This window comes from Monodelphis domestica, chromosome 3, assembly GCF_027887165.1.
Source record: "Monodelphis domestica isolate mMonDom1 chromosome 3, mMonDom1.pri, whole genome shotgun sequence".
NCBI classification, from domain to species: Eukaryota; Metazoa; Chordata; class Mammalia; order Didelphimorphia; family Didelphidae; genus Monodelphis; species Monodelphis domestica.
Window position 1 is genome coordinate 189249075 of NC_077229.1, and position 19150 is coordinate 189268224.

Genomic DNA, 19150 nt, shown 5'->3' on the forward strand with positions numbered 1-19150 from the left:
GAATAGAAGGAAAAGTTCATTTGAAACACTTTGAGAAAGCTACAGCTGCATGCAGTAAACATAGACTGAGCACAATTTTATATGAGGTTCCTAACTCAAAACAGACTTAAATTTTGTTCTTGGAAGACTAGTAATTGAACTTTCCATCTGTGATTGTACATTTCTGGTGTGGAGGCCAGCTGTCACCTCATTGTCGGCTTTTATTTATTTATTGCTGTTTTGGGTGTCATTTAGCAAATAGTTTTTGAGATGGTAAGAGGAAAAAGACTCTACTTCCTTTATGTAACTACTGGAAAAGACTACATGGTCGAGTGGAGAGAGTGATGAATTCGAAGGCAGGATCATCTGGATTGAAATCCAATTGGAACTATTTAATACTACAATATTGAGTACAGAATCTAATCTTCTTTCTCCATAGCAGTACCTTTGATCTTAAAAATAGCACAGAGACTTTTATAAAGATAAGAATTGCAAAAATAATCTTTTGCATGTCCTGAATCCTTGTTTTCCTTCTAACATTAAAAATGATATTAAAAAAGTAGGTATATCATTTTGTAGGTTTTGTCAGGATCCATAATTTATTAGATTCCTGACTCATCTTCTTGATTTATGGCACACTTTACTCAACCATAATATGGACAGAATATTTGTAGTACTTTGGAAACAAAAATAATCAATTCTCAGGTATGCTCTATTTTGCATCTTATTTCTATTCTATTCTGTACAACTGCCTATTTTTTTTTTTTACCAATGTGACACTGGTCTATTCACTTTTGACCATTTAGTCCATTCCCTCATTTTTAAAATGGAAGGGGGTAGTTGAATTATTTTTCAGGTCCCTCTATTATCTGACAGTTCACTATATTTAGAGAGGATTTTCTATATGATGAGGATGTAGTCTTTTTTTGTATGAGCCCATTTGGTCAGGTTTGGTAATTACCTAGCTGGTGAAATGCTCAATAATGGGAAATAAAAATAAATGGATGGGTCATATGTCAGGTTAGAATAAGGAAGTTCTATTCTCCCCCCACCCCCCGCCCCCAGGGAATAGGAAATCATTGACAAAGTTACCAAAGAATGAGAAGCAACAAATATTTTCTCTGCATAAAATAAATAGAAATATTCACTTCTAGTTGATTTTCATAAACGAAGGAAGGTAATTGGAATAGATAGTCTCCACGCAGAAACACATGCAGATTTTTTTTTTTACTATTGGGACTCCTGAAAATAGTTATGGGACATTAAAATGTAGGCAGAGGAGTCCATTATTCTGATCAGTGTCACTGGCTGGGATCATAAATTTAGAGTTAGACAGGGTCTCAGAGGCCATTTAATCCAATCCTTTGTAAGAGAGAAAGTCAGATCCAGCATGGAAAAGAGCAACCCAAGGTAGGGAAGGGCAAGGAAGATGGAGGATTCAAAGAAGGAACATGGAAGAGTTGAGGAGAAACTGCCAGATCCCCTCACTTCTCTTTGGGAGCTCTCCTGGAACGGTTGGTCTGAGAGAAACCTCTGCGACAGAAGACCTTTCTGAGCATTGACCACCTCTCAGAGAACCCAACCCCCCGTGAATCCAGCTGGAGATAAAGGAGTGGATGGGACCTGGTTAGAAAGCCATTCACCCAAAGAAGAATTCTCTCTATACCCTAATATTTGTCCTTTGAACTTCAAGCCACAATTAGGTTAGATATAAGGAAGGACAAATCTCACAATTGACCAAAGAAGCTCAGGCAGAGAGCTTGAACCCTCAAGATTTGGGGAGGGGGGTCAGTTGTTAGCTCAAAGGGATCACCCATTTCCCACTTTCCTTACCCAACAACTCCACTCTCCCTGTCTTGTGTGTCCCTTAGAATAAAATTATTCTAAGGAGGAATATAATTAATATAATATAATATAATATAATATAATATAATATAATATAATATAATATAATATAATAATATAATATAATATAATATAATATAATATAATATAATATAATATGGAGGAATAAGAGGAATAAAGTTATTCCTCATATTCAGTCTGCCTGTCTCATAACATCAAGGAAGGGAACTGAAGCTTGGTGGAGAGCTATATCTTTCTCCTCAAGGGGGGAGAGCCAGCTCCAATCTTTAACTTCTGCATTCAACCCAATCTCTAAAGGAACATATTCTGTCCTAAAAGACAACTTGTGTTGTCTTCCCTAGGGGAAAAGAGGGGAGGACCAATTTCTCCCCTCTCTCCATCTCTGACTCTTTCATATCTTTCTCTCTAGTCCCCAAAGTAAACAGAAGTGACCCCATTCTGGTCATCTATTACTCCTTTCATTTGACAGAAGGGGAAACTTAATCCTATGGAGAGTACACAATTTGCCCAAGGTCATACAGGTAAGCATTTGAACCCTGGCCCTCTGACTCCAAAGTCAATCTCAGCTCAGATGAGTGCTTTACTGCTGGTGACCGCCAGCTCAGCCAGTCAGTGTTGGAGGTTGTAGGGAAATTAGAGGAGGTTGGATGTATATAAGATCACACATTGAGAGCTTGATCAGACTTTGGAAGTCGTCTGGTCCAAGTCCCTCCTTTTACAGATGACGAACCTGAGACATAAAGAAGTTAAGTAACTTGACTAAGGTTATAGAGACAGTAAGTGACAGAATCAGGATCCAAACCCAATACTTTAAAATAGTTGATTTTTCAACATTATTTAATCTGTGATAACAGCTTCTGATTAATTTAATTTTTAATGCAGTTCTAAGTCATTCATTCTTTAAAATCATACTTGAAAGAGGACATATCTGAGAGACAAAATCAAATCCAGAAGAGATTATGATTTAGCTCTGAAAGGAAAAACAGTCTGATGTCATTTCACAAGACCAATCATTCCAAGACCCTTTGCATAAGTTGAAATATGTGGCTAATGACAAAGCCATTATTTGATATGTATACTCATGTAAGAAATACTTATTAAATATAAATATTTACTAATACTTGTGCTAATAATTAGTACTAATAAGTAAATACTAATTAAATTGAAGTATTTACTAATACTTATGTTAATAACTAATACTAATAAGTAAATACTAATTAAATATAAGTATTTCTTACATGGACATATATATATATATTTCATTTTGTGACTTTTCTTAGGCTTCTCAGAGCTACCAGTATCACTACTCTTTTACTTTGGAGCCATTATTAATAGCGAAAAAGCATTAATGAAACAAAGGGAAGCACTGATGATCTGAGGTGGACATGTGTTCCAAGCAAGAGCAGATAAAGATTGATGCAGGGGCTAATGTTTGGTGCAAAATAATGTAATGACTCACACTAACACTTCTCAGAGAAAGAATGAGTGTGACTGGACAAACTGCTATGAGGTTTTACATAGCTTGGGGAAATGGCATGGATTTAGCATGTAATTAAAAAAATCATTTTATGTATTTTTCTGCCTTTATTTTTTATTTAACAATTGTTTATACTTGAAAGTTCATGTAAAATAAGATCCTACTATAGTCTTATATATATATATATATATATATATATATATATATATATATATATATATATATATATATATATATATATAGGAAAAAATCCACATCCAGGACTTTCTCCTCTTCTCCTCTCTATTGCTCTAACAGAGTGCCTAGCACAGTCCTTGGCACAAAGCAGGTTATTGCCTAAGAAGAATAAAGTTTTAGAGCACAAAGTAAGCATGGCCATCATCAGAAATATTGTAGCAGCAGCAGACTAGAAAGCCCTCAGCCTAATGCTTAATAGGAATATCTCTATTGCTGTCCCTCAAGTAAAGAGGGGTGGGGCTGTGTGGCTTCTAGCTGGTGTCTGGTTATCCTTAGGTAATACCCTCTACTGTCCCAGTTTCTTCTCACAGTTTCTTCCATTCCCCAAATTCTGATTCTCTGATCTCAGATCTATTTTTCTATGTTGTTGTTTTCATAGACTTAAAAATTATTTGGTTGTTTTAATGGTGGTTGTAGCATTGACCTAGCCTACTGGCCTCAGCAACTGCTGTACTCATCCAGTTTTTTTCTGGGGATGTTTATCCTGGAGAAGAAACTATTTGGGGGAATGTGAGGGGAGAAGGACCATGAAAGCTATGTTCAAATGTCTGAAAAATTGTCATAGAGAAAGGAAATTCAACTTGTTATGCTTGGCCTTAGAAGGCAGAGCTAGGAGGTATGGATGGAAGTTGCAAAGAAGCAAGTTTCACTTATAAGGACAATCTCGTTAATAATTTTAGCTGTTCAGAATTCAAGTGGGTTCTATCTGGAGGTAGTTCTCTATTGCTGGAGGTCTTCAAGCAGTGGCTGGATGACCACTTGCCAGGGATATCATAGATGGAATTCTTATTCAGGTATGCCTTGAACCAAATGACTGTTGAGGACTGTTTCTACTCCTAAATGTGATCCTATTTTCTATCCAACCTTCTTTGTTGAAATTTAAGCTGATTTTCCTTTGTTTTGAACCCAGCAGAGAGGTTAGATAATAAGTTATCATGCTCAGATGCTAGGTTTTTTTTTTCACATTTAAAGATGGATCTTGGCATACTTTCCTCAGCAACAGAAAGCAAGAAGTTTCAAGGCAACTATTTTTTTCTATTCCAAGCAAAATATAAAGTAGATGAAATATAATACTTAAGTATTAAACCAGTTGCTTGATGACAATAATCTTTTTTTTTTAATTTTTGAGGAGACAGTTTGGGAGATCATTCATATGTTGCAGTCATAGTACCTGATTTTGATCACTGCATTATCATGTAATGGGAAGACTGGCCAATGAAGGAGGAAAAGGGAAGGGAAGGGAACATGAAGTTATTAAGTATGTCTATTATGTGCCAGGCACTTGTACTATGTGTTTTGCAAATCTTATATTATTTGATCTTACGGCATGCACAAGAGCACTGTTTAATATCAATCAGTCCATCTTGCTGAGGCTTGATGAGCCTGCTTCTAGAAATGCACCATGAATCCGGCTCTCCAGGATTCAGGGTATATGCAGGAATGAATTCTCTCATTTTCCTATTGGCTTACAATGTGGCCATGAAAAGTCTTTTTAATTGGAGGTTCAGAAAGCACTGATTGAACTATAAAAAAGCTTGAATAGAAGAAAGGTCCTTCTTCTACTCGATAGCCAGAGGGACAAATTTGGAAATCTGTGTGCATACAAAGGTCAGAAAATATAGTCCATGTTTATGAAGACCATTCATTCCCTCATTGGCCATTCTCTTCTCCTCTGCCCCCATTCCACCCCTTACAATTGGAACTAGGGATGCTTGTCCTGGACAGAAGAGAAGAGAGGATTTAGGAAGAACATGGTAGATGTCTTCAAGTATTTAAAGGCTGATATTTGGAAGGAGAATTTAATCTGTGTTTCTTGGCCCCAGAGGGAAGAACCAAGAGCAACGAGAGAAGTCAAAGAGCTAGACTTGGGCTTGATGTAAGAAATTGCCTCCTAACCATTAAAACCTTCCAAAAATGAACCGAACTTCCTCAGAAAGTAATGCGCTAGTAGGGCAGCGAGGTGGTGGCTCAGTAGATTGAGAGCCAGGTTGAAGGATGGGAGGTCCTAGGTTCAAATCTGGCCTCAGATATGTCCTAGCTGTGTGACTCTGAGCCAAGTCATTTTAACCTGCATTGCCTAACTCTTATCAATCTTCTGACTTGGAACCAATACACAGTATTGATTCTAAGATGGAAGGTGAGGGTTTAAAAAAATAACCACTTGAAGAAGATTCTAGGAAGATGGATGATAAAGTGGATAGAGTAATAGACTTGGAGTCATGAAGACTCGATTTAAAATCTTGCTTCAGAAACTTAAAGGCTGATATTTGGAAGGAGAATTTAATCCTGTGTGATCCTGTGTGATCCTGGGCAAGTCACTCATGTTCTTGTCTCAATTTCCTTATCTAAAAATGGGATTAATAATAACATTAACCCCTCCCCATAGGCTTTTTATAAGGATCATATAAAATTATACATACAGATACCCCTTCTACATCTGGCTTTCCCCATTAGAGTTTTGATATATCATGCATTGGCATAAGAAATTAAATGGGAATTCTGGAGGAGTTTTGTGGAAGCTGCAGTCTATAGTCGAAGGTCAGCAGATGACATAGAAAAAGTTTGGAAACTCAGAAATGCATAAAATATATGCCATGTCCAACCTTTCATGTCCCCATTAGGGTTTTCTTAGCAAAGAAATTGGAGTGGTTTGCCATATCCTTCTCCAGTTCATTTTACAGATGAGGAACTGAGACAACCAGGGTTATGTGATTTGCTCAGGTTCACACAGTTGTGTGAAGCCAGATTTGAATTCAGGAAGATGAGTTTTCCTAACTTCAGGCTTAGTACTTTATCCACTGAATAATCTAGCTGCCCACATTAAAAGATATATTAAGTTAATTTGTGGTTTTCTAAGTCAATAAGCTTCATTCAGCATTTCTATTTGAGTCTGACACTGTTGTTATAGACTAACATTCTGCTTTGTAATTTTCTTTCTGTTAACTGTTTAATGGTCCATGAATCTCTAATTTATCCCAATATCAAAATCAACCTTTAAGTGGGCTGGCCTGATACAGGCTTGTTGAGAAGACAGATTCTTTTTATTTATTTATTAAAAAACCCCTTACCTTCTGTCTTGGAATCAATACTGTGTATTGGCTCCAAGGCAGAAGAGTGGTAAGGGCTAGGCAATGGGGGTCAAGTGACTTGCCCAGGGTCACACAGTTGGGAAGTGTCAGGGGCCAGATTTGAACCTAGGTCTCTAGGTCTGGCTCTCAATCCACTGAGTTACCCAGCTGCCCCCTTAGTAAATGGTTTTGAGGACTGAGGATACAAAAATATTAAATTCCTTAAACATTCTTGTCCCCAGTTCCCAACATCTTGGAAAACAAAGGTCTGTTCTTTCACATTCTTACCAGACAGGAGGAGAACTTCTCAGTCATTATTGTGATGCAATATGAATAGAAGCTCTTTGAGGGCAGAAACTGTTTTGTTTTTACCTTTCAAAGTTCTGGAGGTCTGGAGAAGACAGATTCTTAATCATCACAAATATTTTATTTTTAAAACCTTGACTAGGCTAACTTTTACAACATCCCTATCACTTGGAGAGATGAGAGGATGCTAAAAGAGTAGTTTAAGTATTTTGCTTGAAGGGAAAAAGAAAATGAGTTTTAGAGTAAGGACTTGAATATAGAAGTCCTTAACTCCCCAGCAAATCACACATCACTTTCACCTCATGAAAATCAGAAATCTGCACCTTTATCCTGTCTATGTGCTCGTCCATTGTGAAAAAAGAGCAAGCTGAAATTCTTAGTCATTACTTTGGGAATCAGGAGACATGAGATGGATGTTGTGATAAAGGAGTCCTTAAAATAAAAACTAAAATGTAAACCAAGAACACTATGTGAAATAACTTGTTATAAAACCATCTGCAGTGGGAAGAAATCAAAGAGCTTTATTAGGTGAATAAAAAACATTATAAACTTTATATAAAAACATTCCTGGGTTAGTCTTTGAACTATATAAAAGTAGAATTTAACTAGGTAAGACTTACTTAAGAAGTTAGATATTCATGAAGAAATAATAACAAGTTTTATCTGCATTTGAAATGACTAATAAAGAGAATACATATATGTGTAATATATACAATATGCATATGACTATATATTCATATATATGGATGCATGTCTCTAATTGCTACTTACTACTAGCTAGTTTTTATTGCATACTTTCTGAATTAACTCAGGCATCATTTAAAGACATAATTTAAAAAATCACATTTGATTGAAAAAAAACTAGAGTATAACATTTACTCTTTATATATTCTTTTAGATACAGTACTATAACAGGCTGTGGATTTCAGGAACCTTTTGAAGCAAATGAGGAAAATAGAACATTTCAAAGAGATTCAGAAATCATTTCATTGAGGCAGAAGAGAAGAGCCAAACCTGTAATTTAATTAGTGTGGGGAACTTTTGGTGTATCTGGGGTCTCCCATTATAGAAATATCCTCCACCCTGTTTTGTGGGTCAACTCATATGAATCTTAGAGGATTAGATAGTTGCTTATGACACTGTAAGGTTCAATTAGTTGCCCAGTGTCACAGAGACAGTATGAGGCAGAGGCAGAGGTTGTATCAAGGTCTTCCTGATTACAAGGCCAGTCTTCTATCCATTGCACCATCCAAATGTTGTGATTCCTTTTTAGAGATACAGAAACTCCAAGACTTCAAGTGGTTAGGTGACTTGATCAAGAAAAATAATGCAGAAGGAAGCAGTGAAATAATTTTGAACCCAGAGAAATAACAAGATTTGTTTGTGAAGTAGAGAGGAGGAAAAAAGAACAATAAGAAATCCAAAGTCATAAGGCAAAGGTGGGAGTTGATAAGTTGTACCATTTTTCATAATATTGGGGTAAGGATAATTATGAGTTAGAAATAAAATGATTTTCCTAAGCAAATGGATGATCCAATAAATAACAGAGGGAAGAAAATGTTCAACATAGTATTAAAATGCTCAATAATGTTTTCACTATGTGTGTACAGGGAAAGTAAAATTCCTTACCCACATATAGACTTCATGTTTTTATAATACTTGATCATTTAAAATAATTTTCCTTACAACGATCCTATAAAAGAGGTAGAGAGAGCACATATTATTATCTTCATTTTAAAGATGAAGAAACCACATGTTAGAGAAGTTAAGTAACTTGTCCAAAGTCACACTACTTATATGTGGGGGAGCTAGATCTCAGACCTATTTAATTTCCCTTCAAGTCTGTGTGCTTTCCATTAAGCCACACATTCTCATTTGTCCCTTTGAAACTAACAAAGGGAGATTAGATATACGAAATAGGGAAAAGTCATTGGATAGTAATCAAACATGCTCTGTAATTTGCTCTCCTGGTCCTTGCTGTTTATCCTAGGAAGTCCACATCTGTGTACAGCTGCTGCGAAGTCTTACTTCTTAGAGACCAAACTATCATCCTCAGTTTGTATATCATCTTCATGGGCAGAGGACTTAATAATTGAAATAAACCATTTGATTTTTCCTTTAAAAATACTCTCGGTCAAGAGTTACCTTATGCCATACATGTTAATTTTAATAGGCATTCCCAAAATACATCTCATTAAGGATTGTAGTATTTTTTCACAAGAGAGATCAACTATGCTATATTATTTCATGTTCTGTTTGATTTGTGTTATACTATTAACATAGCTAAACCATCTAGCATCATAATTTGAAAGTAGTCATTAACTTTTGATATCAACACCTTAATTTCAAAAATACTTCATAGTATTTCATCCAGTATATGGACAATGTATGATGCTCCATAAAGCTCTAATTTTCCAGGCCAAGTTATTTATTTTGGCAGTTGTGATTGACTATATTTGATGTCATGAGCAGCTCAGTGAAGATTCATTTACAGAAATCTGAGGTCATTGGGAACAGCCTATCTTCTTGGACCTATCATTCAGATCGTGTCCTTTCTTAAACAATGGCTCTCTGTATAGTCCTTGAAACAAGTTAACTTTGAGAAAAAAAATTTTTTTTAAACACAGTAGTCAGAGTTGCTTTGTTACTTTAATGCACAAGGAATTTGAGTCTGCTATGAGGAAGAATGAGCAACCATATAGAAGCAGTCTATTAGGGTTGTCATATAAATAATTTACAGGATCATCTCTCAGGGCTCCAAACTTAAATATTTTTCCTGAGAAATTTTTCTGTTTGATAGTTTCTCTGTTTACTTTTTCTGAAGATTTATTTTTCTCTTTGCCCCTTTGGGAACTTACCAGGGTTGGAGTAAATGGCGACAATTCCTTAATTTGTTTTCAAGTTTGGGTTTGCCTGTCTCAGTGTGTTAACTGCTAAAAAGAGAGTGTTAATTTTAGAATTTCATTAAGCAGTCATATGAAAGGCACACAGTAAAGGGCAGGTAAATCATTAGTCTGGCTGTGTCCCACCAAGTGGAAGATGTTAGAAGGTTGAAAGGAATGTCTCCTGCAGCTGATTCTGAGTGTGAGGTATGTGAAAATCTAGGCATCCCATGGAATGATGTTGAGATCCCTCAAAGGCATCTGGCAAGGGCATGTGACTATGCCCTCAGCCAGGGGTTTCAGAGCTAAAAGGGATTCCAAGATAGCTGTTTGAGAATATTGTCTATTATCACACACTAACAAATAACCGTCTAGAAAGATGAAGAATGGATATGGAATATAATTCTGAGAGAGGGTGAAGCCATATCCCAGGTAGATATAACACCCAGTTTTTGGATTAAAGTGTCTGTCTTGTTAAGATGTTTATGTCTTTTGATAATTTAGTCTGGACTGGACTTGTAAAGTTTAAGTACTATGAGGTTAAAGATTGTTTTTGTCTTTGGATCTCTGACACCTGCCATATAATAACACTTACACTCCTCTTTCTGAGCTCAAATCTGGTCTCGGACACATACTGGCTATGTATGAGCAAGTTATTTAACACTGTTTGCCTCAGTTTCCTCTTCTGTAAAATGAGCTGGAGAAGGAAATGGCACTCCTGTATCTTTGCCAAGAAAAACCCCTAAAAGGTCAGGAAGAGTCAGATACAACTGAAGTATGACTGAAAATTTGGTAGATTCGTATTCTAAAATCATAAACTTAACTATGAAAACCCCGATTCCGTAAACCGAATTTTAAAAATGAAATAGTATGAAACAACTATAAAATCCAAATTACTTATGAACACTTTAGGGAAATAAGGCATAATCCAGTGCAAAGAGCAATGGATTTGGAGATAGACTCAGGTTCAAAGCCTAGTTCTGCTGCCACCAACTACTTATAGGGGCAGCTAGGTAATACTGTGAATAGAGTGTTTTATCTGAAGTCAGAAGATTTATCTAGATGAGTCACTTAAGCTCATATGCCTCAATTTTATCATTTGTAAAAGGAGCTGGAGAAGGAAATGGGAAACCACTCCCAGTATCTTTGCCAAGAAAACCCCAAAGGGGGTCATAAAGAATCAGATATTACTGAACAACATCAACTTACATAATTAATTTTTTCCCAATTGTCTTTTCTTTAAAAAGATTCTAAAAAAATTTCTATTTTCCCAATTATATGTAATAATAATTTTCAAAATCTATTTTCTGAAATTATAAGACCCAAATTGTCTCAGAGGGCAAGCAATTTGATCTGAGTTATAAATATGTACATATGTATATTATATCACATATATTACTTCCACATTGGTCATTGTTTTAAGAGAATACTCATATAGAGCCAACATCCTCAAATAAGAACACAAATTAAAGTTAAAAATCACATGATTTGATTTGTATTCTAATTCCAGCAATTCTTTCTCTGAAGGTAGATAGTTAAGAAAAATAAATAAGACCATTTTTAAGGGCATTGACTTGTATAATCTGATTATATATATGTATGTGTATATATATCTGTTGACACATAAGCATTGGGTCTTTTGGCCTAGCTGGGACAGGCTTGGACTCTAACATTTTGTAATTTATAACTTTCTATAATAAATGTCAGCATGGCTCAGATAATTGCTTCCCAGCATTTATTTTTCATTTTTACACTGCCCCAGGGAATTTTTTCTTAGGGAGTTCATAGATGATTTGTTCAATTTCTTTTTCTGAGATAGGATTATTCCAGTCTTCTGTTTCCTCTTTACCTATATGATTTTTGATGAGTTATTTCAGCTTCTTCATTTGTCAAAGGAGGCAGTTAGATGAGATGACCCCTAAGTTCCTTTCACGCACTAATTCTTTATTGCCATAAAATAATTGTTAATAAAATAGTAGCAAAAATATTTCATTTGCTCTTATGCTGCCTTTTAATCCCATTTTCTTTTTTTGTATGTTTTTGTTGCTGTTATAACATTTACATGTGGTATGTTTAACTTCTAAAGGCAGAAATGCTTTTCTGAAATGGGAAAAAAAAGAATCCAAATTGTTAGCAGAGCAATTTTTTTTCTAGATCTGGTAAATGTATTTTGGGTGCTATGCTCCTCCATGCCTCAGGATCAGCTTCTCAAGCATAATACAGACCAGAAAATTAGATTCTGAAAAATAGTGTGGCTTAGAAAACAGAGAAGCCAGAAATCCAGATCCTATTTCTAATACTTTGTAACCTTGAGCAAGTGACATATTTCTCAGGGTCTTCCCCTGTCTGCTGTCATTTATTTAGCAGATAACAGTGGGAGAACTTCTTTGGGAACCTTGAAGAAAGTCATCACTTAAATGAAGAATGGGTTTATAGAGAGAGTTGGTCTGTATCAAGGCTGGCCTCTGGCACATACTTTCTGTGTGACCCTGAGAAAATCATTTATCCTTTCAGAGCTTGTAGGTAACCCTCAAAAACTGTAAGTTGCTGGACAGGAGATGATATATTTTGATCTCCTCCCCAGAAGCTCCCTATGTCCATGAAATCAAAGTCTTATTAAAAAAATATAGTAGATTGTCACTCATTCAACTGTAAAGGAATAGTTCTTGGAAGTCTGTCAATAAGCATTTATTAAGCTCCTATTGCGTGCTAATACTGGGAATTTAAAGAAAAAATTACTCTCAAGAAACTCATAGTCTAATGGGAAACAACATGCAAAAATTATATCCGTATGAAATATATTACAGAGTGGATAGAAAATAGTCTCAGAGGTAAGGCAAGACCTAATAGCAGAAAAGGGATGACAAGAAAAGACTAAGCTAACTAAAAAAGTTGCAGCCTCCTAAGATAACGTCTTTGTACTTTATAGTGCAAATTAATTTTTGGATTAATAGGAAAGGAAACAAAGCATATAAAGAATATGGCCATATCTCAGGGAGACCTTGAAATGTCAGTTGACTGAGTTAAGGAGAAATTCAAAGAGAAAACTAGTTCCTGTCTCATAGGCTAATCAAAAGACTCATGGGACTAGAGAAAGGGAAGATGTAAGAGGCCAATTGGATCTGAGAAGCATAAAAGGGGGAGGACTGGGGAGTATACTTTAGGAGTGGGGTGCTTGGGATGATTAGTTTTGAGGCATATCAGGACAGAAATTATGATGCTGAAACATTTCTTCCTCCCTCCACTCCTTGATGACCCTATATCTCCTTTTTTCTTGAGCTTACTAACCAGTTAGCTTTCTGGGTGTACTTATTGGGACCCACAATCTGGGGAAGCAATTAAGGAAGTAACTTTCCCAGAGAAGAGACAGAGTTTGGGGACTATTCTGGTAAATGTTTAACAACTAGTTCTTAAAAAAAACCAAGTACCAAGAATATCTTTTTAAGTTTAATCTACATTACTAACATTTTCTCCAATACTTGTTAAATCTAGATAATCAACAAACTAATAAATCAAGCCCCAATTTGTGTTTGTTAATTCATGAGGTGTGACTACCTCTGCTGAAAATTTAATGATCAATTCTGGAGAGACTATAGGAGACAGCTCTAGCACATTCTTGTTAGTTATAAAAAAAAGTTAGTATTAAAAAAAAAGTTACTAGAAACTTGATCGTGGCTGGGGGCTCATAGCTAACAAAAAGTATATTAAAAGTCCTTTGGGGAATTAGGCAGTGTGGTGGATAGAGCACTGGGAATGGAGTCAAGAAGTCCAGAGTTCAAATCTGATATTTATTAGTCATGTGACCCTGGGCAAATCACTTAACTTATTTGGTCAGTTTCTTCATCTGTAAAATGAGCTGGAGAAGGAAAGGGCAAACCAATCTATTACTATTGCCAATAAAACTCTAAGAAGGTATCATAAAGTGATCGACTACTGAAAAAAGGATTGAATAACAGCAAAATTCTTTAATACTCCTTCCCATACTAGAGAAACACCTACCAGGTATAACCCCAAAGTCCACTGGTATGGGACTCTCTCCTTATAGTTTTCCCAAGTAACTTCAGCAGAAATACAACAAAGAGAGACTTTGTGATAGAACATTCTCTTATATTGCATATGTGAGAGAATGATAATGTAGCCTACATATGACACAATTTTGGTACTACTTGTTACATCATAGGACTGCACAATCATAAGATCATAGTTTTAGTGTTAGAAGGGACTTCAGAAGTCATCCAGTTCAATTCCTTCAGTTGAGAGGTGAGAAAACTGAGCTCAGAGAGATTAAGTGATTTGTCCAGGAGTAAACTTCAAAGACAGGATTTGCATCCAGGCTTTCTGATTCCTAGAACCATGACCTATGGAAAGTAGCTTATTGGGAGTACCCGAAATGTTTTATTTTCCTATTTTAGTGCCTATCTTGTACTTCAGAAGAAGTAACTGAAATTACTTAATGTTGAGTTAATGGAATTAGAAAAGAAGAAAAAAATATTTCTTTTTATTGGAAGTTAATGCAAAGTTCCTCTAGATGTCAGTATTACATCAGAAAATATAAATGGCATTGACTACATTTTTAAGTTCTTCCTGTCGATATTCACATGTGATATTATTAGTGTACAATGGTTCTTTGGGGGAAAGGTATTACTCTTGTGTTTCTAAATGTGGACTGGAATGTCTGAAAGCTATAGAACAAGAATGAAGTCACAGTTTTTAGAAATTCCACTCAGAAAGAGCTATAAAGTATATGAACTATAATGATTTGAAAATGACTCTTGGTGTTATGACTGGAGCTCTCAAATAGGCTTCTGGAAGGATGGGTAAAATCTCAGACCAATTACCTTTACAGAAGCCTGGATTGTATCTGAATTACCTTGTCATATTAGACGTGCCATTTTGGTGAACAGAGCCATTACCCTGGGATGGTTACCAAATAAAACTCAAGCACACAAGTTGCTTGGGGTGAGAGTAAGAGAAACAATTTCCCTTCCATGTGTCAGGACCCAAACCTTCTTTCTTAAGGGTATGGGGAGGGTCGTACTGAAATGCCTACCCGATAGAGGATTCCATGTAACTCTCTTAGTGCAGCGATGCCCATTTTCCCCAATGGCTTACTTGGGTCAGTTTCTCTCATTGCTGAGAAGCCAGTTGTGCCAGTCGGGTAACAGGGCTGTGCTCAGCTTTCATCTATCAGCATAGTGTGATATTATAAAAGAAATATTTATCAAATTAAGAGATTCATGTTTGCAAGAAAGTTAAAAGCACTCATTTGCAAAGAATATCATTTCAGTATACTGAAATTAGCACTGGTACTTTGATGTGATAATTACAAATAATTTGTATTTAGTAATTACAGCCAGATCACTTTTCTGGTTGATATTCACATATGATAACCACTTGGGGGACAAGATTACTTTTGTATTTATTTATGTGGAAAGGAATGTATGACTACTGAGTCATTTTCTTTCACCTTTTTAAATGCCCCAATTAACTGTTGCTTTGACCTACTGCTGAAAAACAATAAAATTGCTCATATCACCTGTTTCTAGCATTTTCTTTCTTTAGATTGTCTTTCCTACTCTCCTCTGAACATTTGGACTTATAGCTCTTCCAGTTATTCTCTGTGTCCCATTTGTATATTCAGGTTTTGGTCAGGAGGGGTAAACCATTGAGTTTTCTACTGTCTTGCTATTTCTTTTTAGTTTTACCTCTAAGTCTCATCTACCAGAAGAATCTTTCTATACCAGGAGAAAAGAAGGTGCCATGATTCCTGGGGTAGTTCCATTGTTCCCCATGGTTCTGCTAGGCTTTACTCTTCAATGGGCTAACACCTATCCCAATGCGATTCTATCAGATGATAGCACCAAATTCTTTTTTTTTTTAACCATTACCTTCTGTCTTGGAATCAATATTGATTCCAAGGCAGAAGAGTGATAAGGGCTAGGCAATGGAGGTCAAATTACTTGTCCAGGGTCACACAACTGGGAAGTGTCTGAGGCCAAATTTGAACCCAGATCCTCCCATCTCTAGGCCTGACTCTCAATCCACTGAGTCACCCGGCTGCCCCCAGCACCAAATACTTAACTTGATATTTTTCCAAGAAATTAATGATTATTACTAATTCTTCAACATAAAATAGATGAATGAAACATCTATTAAATGCTATGTGTCAGGCCCCAAATATTGGTATTACAAAAGCCAACCAAGCATAGTTTCTGCCATCAAGGAGCTACCATACTAATGGGGAGAAGACAACACATAAAAAAGGGAGCTGAAAAAGTGACAAGGTAGAGAGGAGATAAGAGATGTAAGTTTGTGGACTTCTCAAAGTAAGTTTCCTGGTTGGAATTCACCAATTGGGAAAGTGGATAGAGGCATCTTCTAGGTTGAGAAGGACTAGGGAAGAGCACTGATTATATAACCTTGTTCAAACTACTCTGTATACCCTCATAGTAAATAAATACAAACCTTGAGTTTAAATATATTATATAGAAGTTACAACAATACCACCTACAAATATGCAGGAAGATTCTTAAGACATGCTCATTGGGAGATTTCAAAGAAATTTCTTATTTTATTGATTTGGGCACAAGCCTTCAAAAAATACAGTTAAGCCAGTATTTTTGTGTTGCTATGCTTCTGACTGTACCAGTCGTAGCTCAAATGATCATAATGCTTGAAGCAATATTAAGAGATTAACTAATCTATCCCCCTCTTTTTCCAGAAGAAGGTCATATGACTTGTGTCAGGCTACATGAGTATTAAGTGAAAGATCTTGAATTTGAACTCAGGTCTTCTGACTCCAAATCTACTGATCTTTAAAAATGAACAAGAAAATATTGTTTTGCCTCATACAAATAAATCTTACTTTGCTTCTCACTTTATCTCTACCCATACAACTTATTAAGTTCCCATTTTATTTCTTCTTTCCCAGACAAGCACTTTTCTTTTCTGGCCCTTCATCTCCCCAAAGAGATAAACATGCAGTCGATGTTCTATAAATATGGATATTTCTCACTAATACTTGTAATAGTTGTCAGCTATGATCCATCAGGCTGCATGGCTAAGAATTTGCCCAGTAGCTCAAAAGATGACATAAGCCGGACACTGAGTGAAATAGTGTCCATGGCTATCCTGTGCAATTAGTTGACTTGTAGTTACTGATCCATTAGTTCACACCTGGAAAATGAATTAACCCAAGCCATTCTTTGACCTGTGTTCATTGTTCTATAATATTATAACCCTCTTATTTTTTTTAATTAAAAAAAAAAACAACTCTTTACCTTTTCTCTTAGAATCAGCGGTAAGGGCTAGGCAACTGGAATTATGTGACTTACCTAGAGTCACATAGCCTAGGAAGTATTTGAAACCAAATTTGAACCCAGGTCTCCTGGACTCCAGGCCTAGTGCTCTCTCTACTGTGCTATCTAGCTGACCCTTGATATAATGGTCTTCTAAGCTGGTGGAAAAACTTCTTTCTCATCCCATAGGACACTGGTCAATACCAGCTGTTTTGATACATGACTATACACAAGATCAAAATCTTGGACCTCTGTCCTACTGGTTCTGTTAACAGACCTACTCTTAATTCACCTGAGACCAAACTGCCATGGATGGAACCAAGGTTGGCACCTGGTGGGTTCAGGGAGTGCAAGATAACTAAATCTTGATTATATTACAGTCTACATTGCTGTTTCTACATTGTTTCAAGCATGTATTCAAGTCAACAAAAGTATACTATTGAAGACACATCTAGATGCTAGGAATGCTTTGATGGATCCAAAAATTCACAGATATGGCCATTCCCTTCAGTGGTACTGATGACATCTCTTCTTCCCCCTCTTATCCCATACAGCCCTTATCTATATCTCCCTTCGAATTTCCTCTAGGGATTTCACCTACCTCATGGGGTGATTTCCCCTGGATGGAAATGGAGAAGAGGGATCACATTTTGTATTTCTTTGTATCACAGACGTTATCCAGCACAGTGCCTTATACAAAAGAGTAGAGTTGTTTTTGTTTGGCATTTACAACTCTTCATACTTACCTGCAGTCTAGCTTTTTAGACCTTTTCACAATACTTTTTATTCGTCATACATCATTGGCTATATACAATATTCTATCTCCACCACCATGTTTTTCTATAGGTTATCTTCCATCTCTGGAAAACTATTCTTCCTTAACTCCACTTCTTAGAATCTGTACGTAGGAATTCTGAGTTATCAAAGCTCTTGACGGTAGCTAATATATCTTAATACTCTATATCCGCCTAACTCATCATGAAACACCCTTCCAACGTCAGTGTAGCCTTTACCACTAGGCTTTTCTTGATTTCATTTTTCTCTTATGAATTCTGTCTCCTCTCCACATCTGGTAAGTGATTATATACTTTCCATTTACTTACATATATACTTGCTTATACGTATACATTTACTTATATATCTTAAATGTTTTCAGCAAAGTTTAAGTTTACTGTGAGGGCAAGGATTGTTTCTTTTTGTCTTTGAATGTCTGGTGCCTGGCATATAACATTTTGTCTCAACTTCCTACATTCAAATCTGGCTAGAGCCACTTAATTAGCTGTGTGATCCTGGGCAAATCTCTTATTCCTGTTTGCCTCAGTTTCCTCATCTGTAAAATGATGTGGTGAAAGAAATGGCAGATCATTCCAGTATTTTTGCCAAGAAAACCCAAATGGAGTCAAAAAGAGTTGGACAAGCCTGAAATGACTGAACAACAACAGCAATTACTTGTTTATTTGAATGAATTGATAAATGCTTGAAAAATATTTTCTTTTTATTTCCTTTCTTTTTTTTTTAACCCTTACCTTCCATCTTAGAATCAACATTGTGTGTTGGTTCCAAGGCAGTAGAGTGGTAAGGTCTAGGCAATGGGGGTTAAGTGATTTGCTCAGAGTCACACAACTAGGAAGTGTCTGAGATCACATTTGAACCTAGGACCTCCCATCTCTAGTCCTGTTTCTCTACCCACTGAGCGATCCAGCTGCCCCCTGATAAATATTTTCTAAAAATCGTAGGATCACAGTTTTATCCATAGAAGGGCCCTTAGAGTTTATCTAATGCAGGCATCTCATTGTTACAGATGAGAAGACTTAGGCCCAGAGAGGTTAAGTATCCAAAGCCACACAGAGAGTAAATTGGAGGGATGGAATTTAACCTCCAGTTTTTCTGAAACTCCAAATCTAATGTTTTTCCCACATACCACCCCGTCTCCAGATATGTGGTTGTTTAGGTTATTAACTGGTAGAAGCAGACCGTGTCTAATTTAACTTTTTGAAGAGCATTTGGTATTTAACACTGACTGATGACTGTAATACT

At 36.2% G+C, this 19150-nt stretch overlaps 1 protein-coding gene and 1 pseudogene across 7 annotated transcripts in view; one reads left to right on the forward strand and one right to left on the reverse strand.

Moving 5' to 3' along the window:
• The window catches only part of LOC103103448 (60S ribosomal protein L7-like), a 28188-nt pseudogene extending 13242 nt beyond the window's left edge, over positions 1-14946 (reverse strand).
• Positions 1-19150, forward strand: part of MYLK4 (myosin light chain kinase family member 4) — a 156095-nt gene that overhangs the window by 99036 nt on the left and 37909 nt on the right. The gene's annotated exons all lie outside the window — the stretch shown is intronic.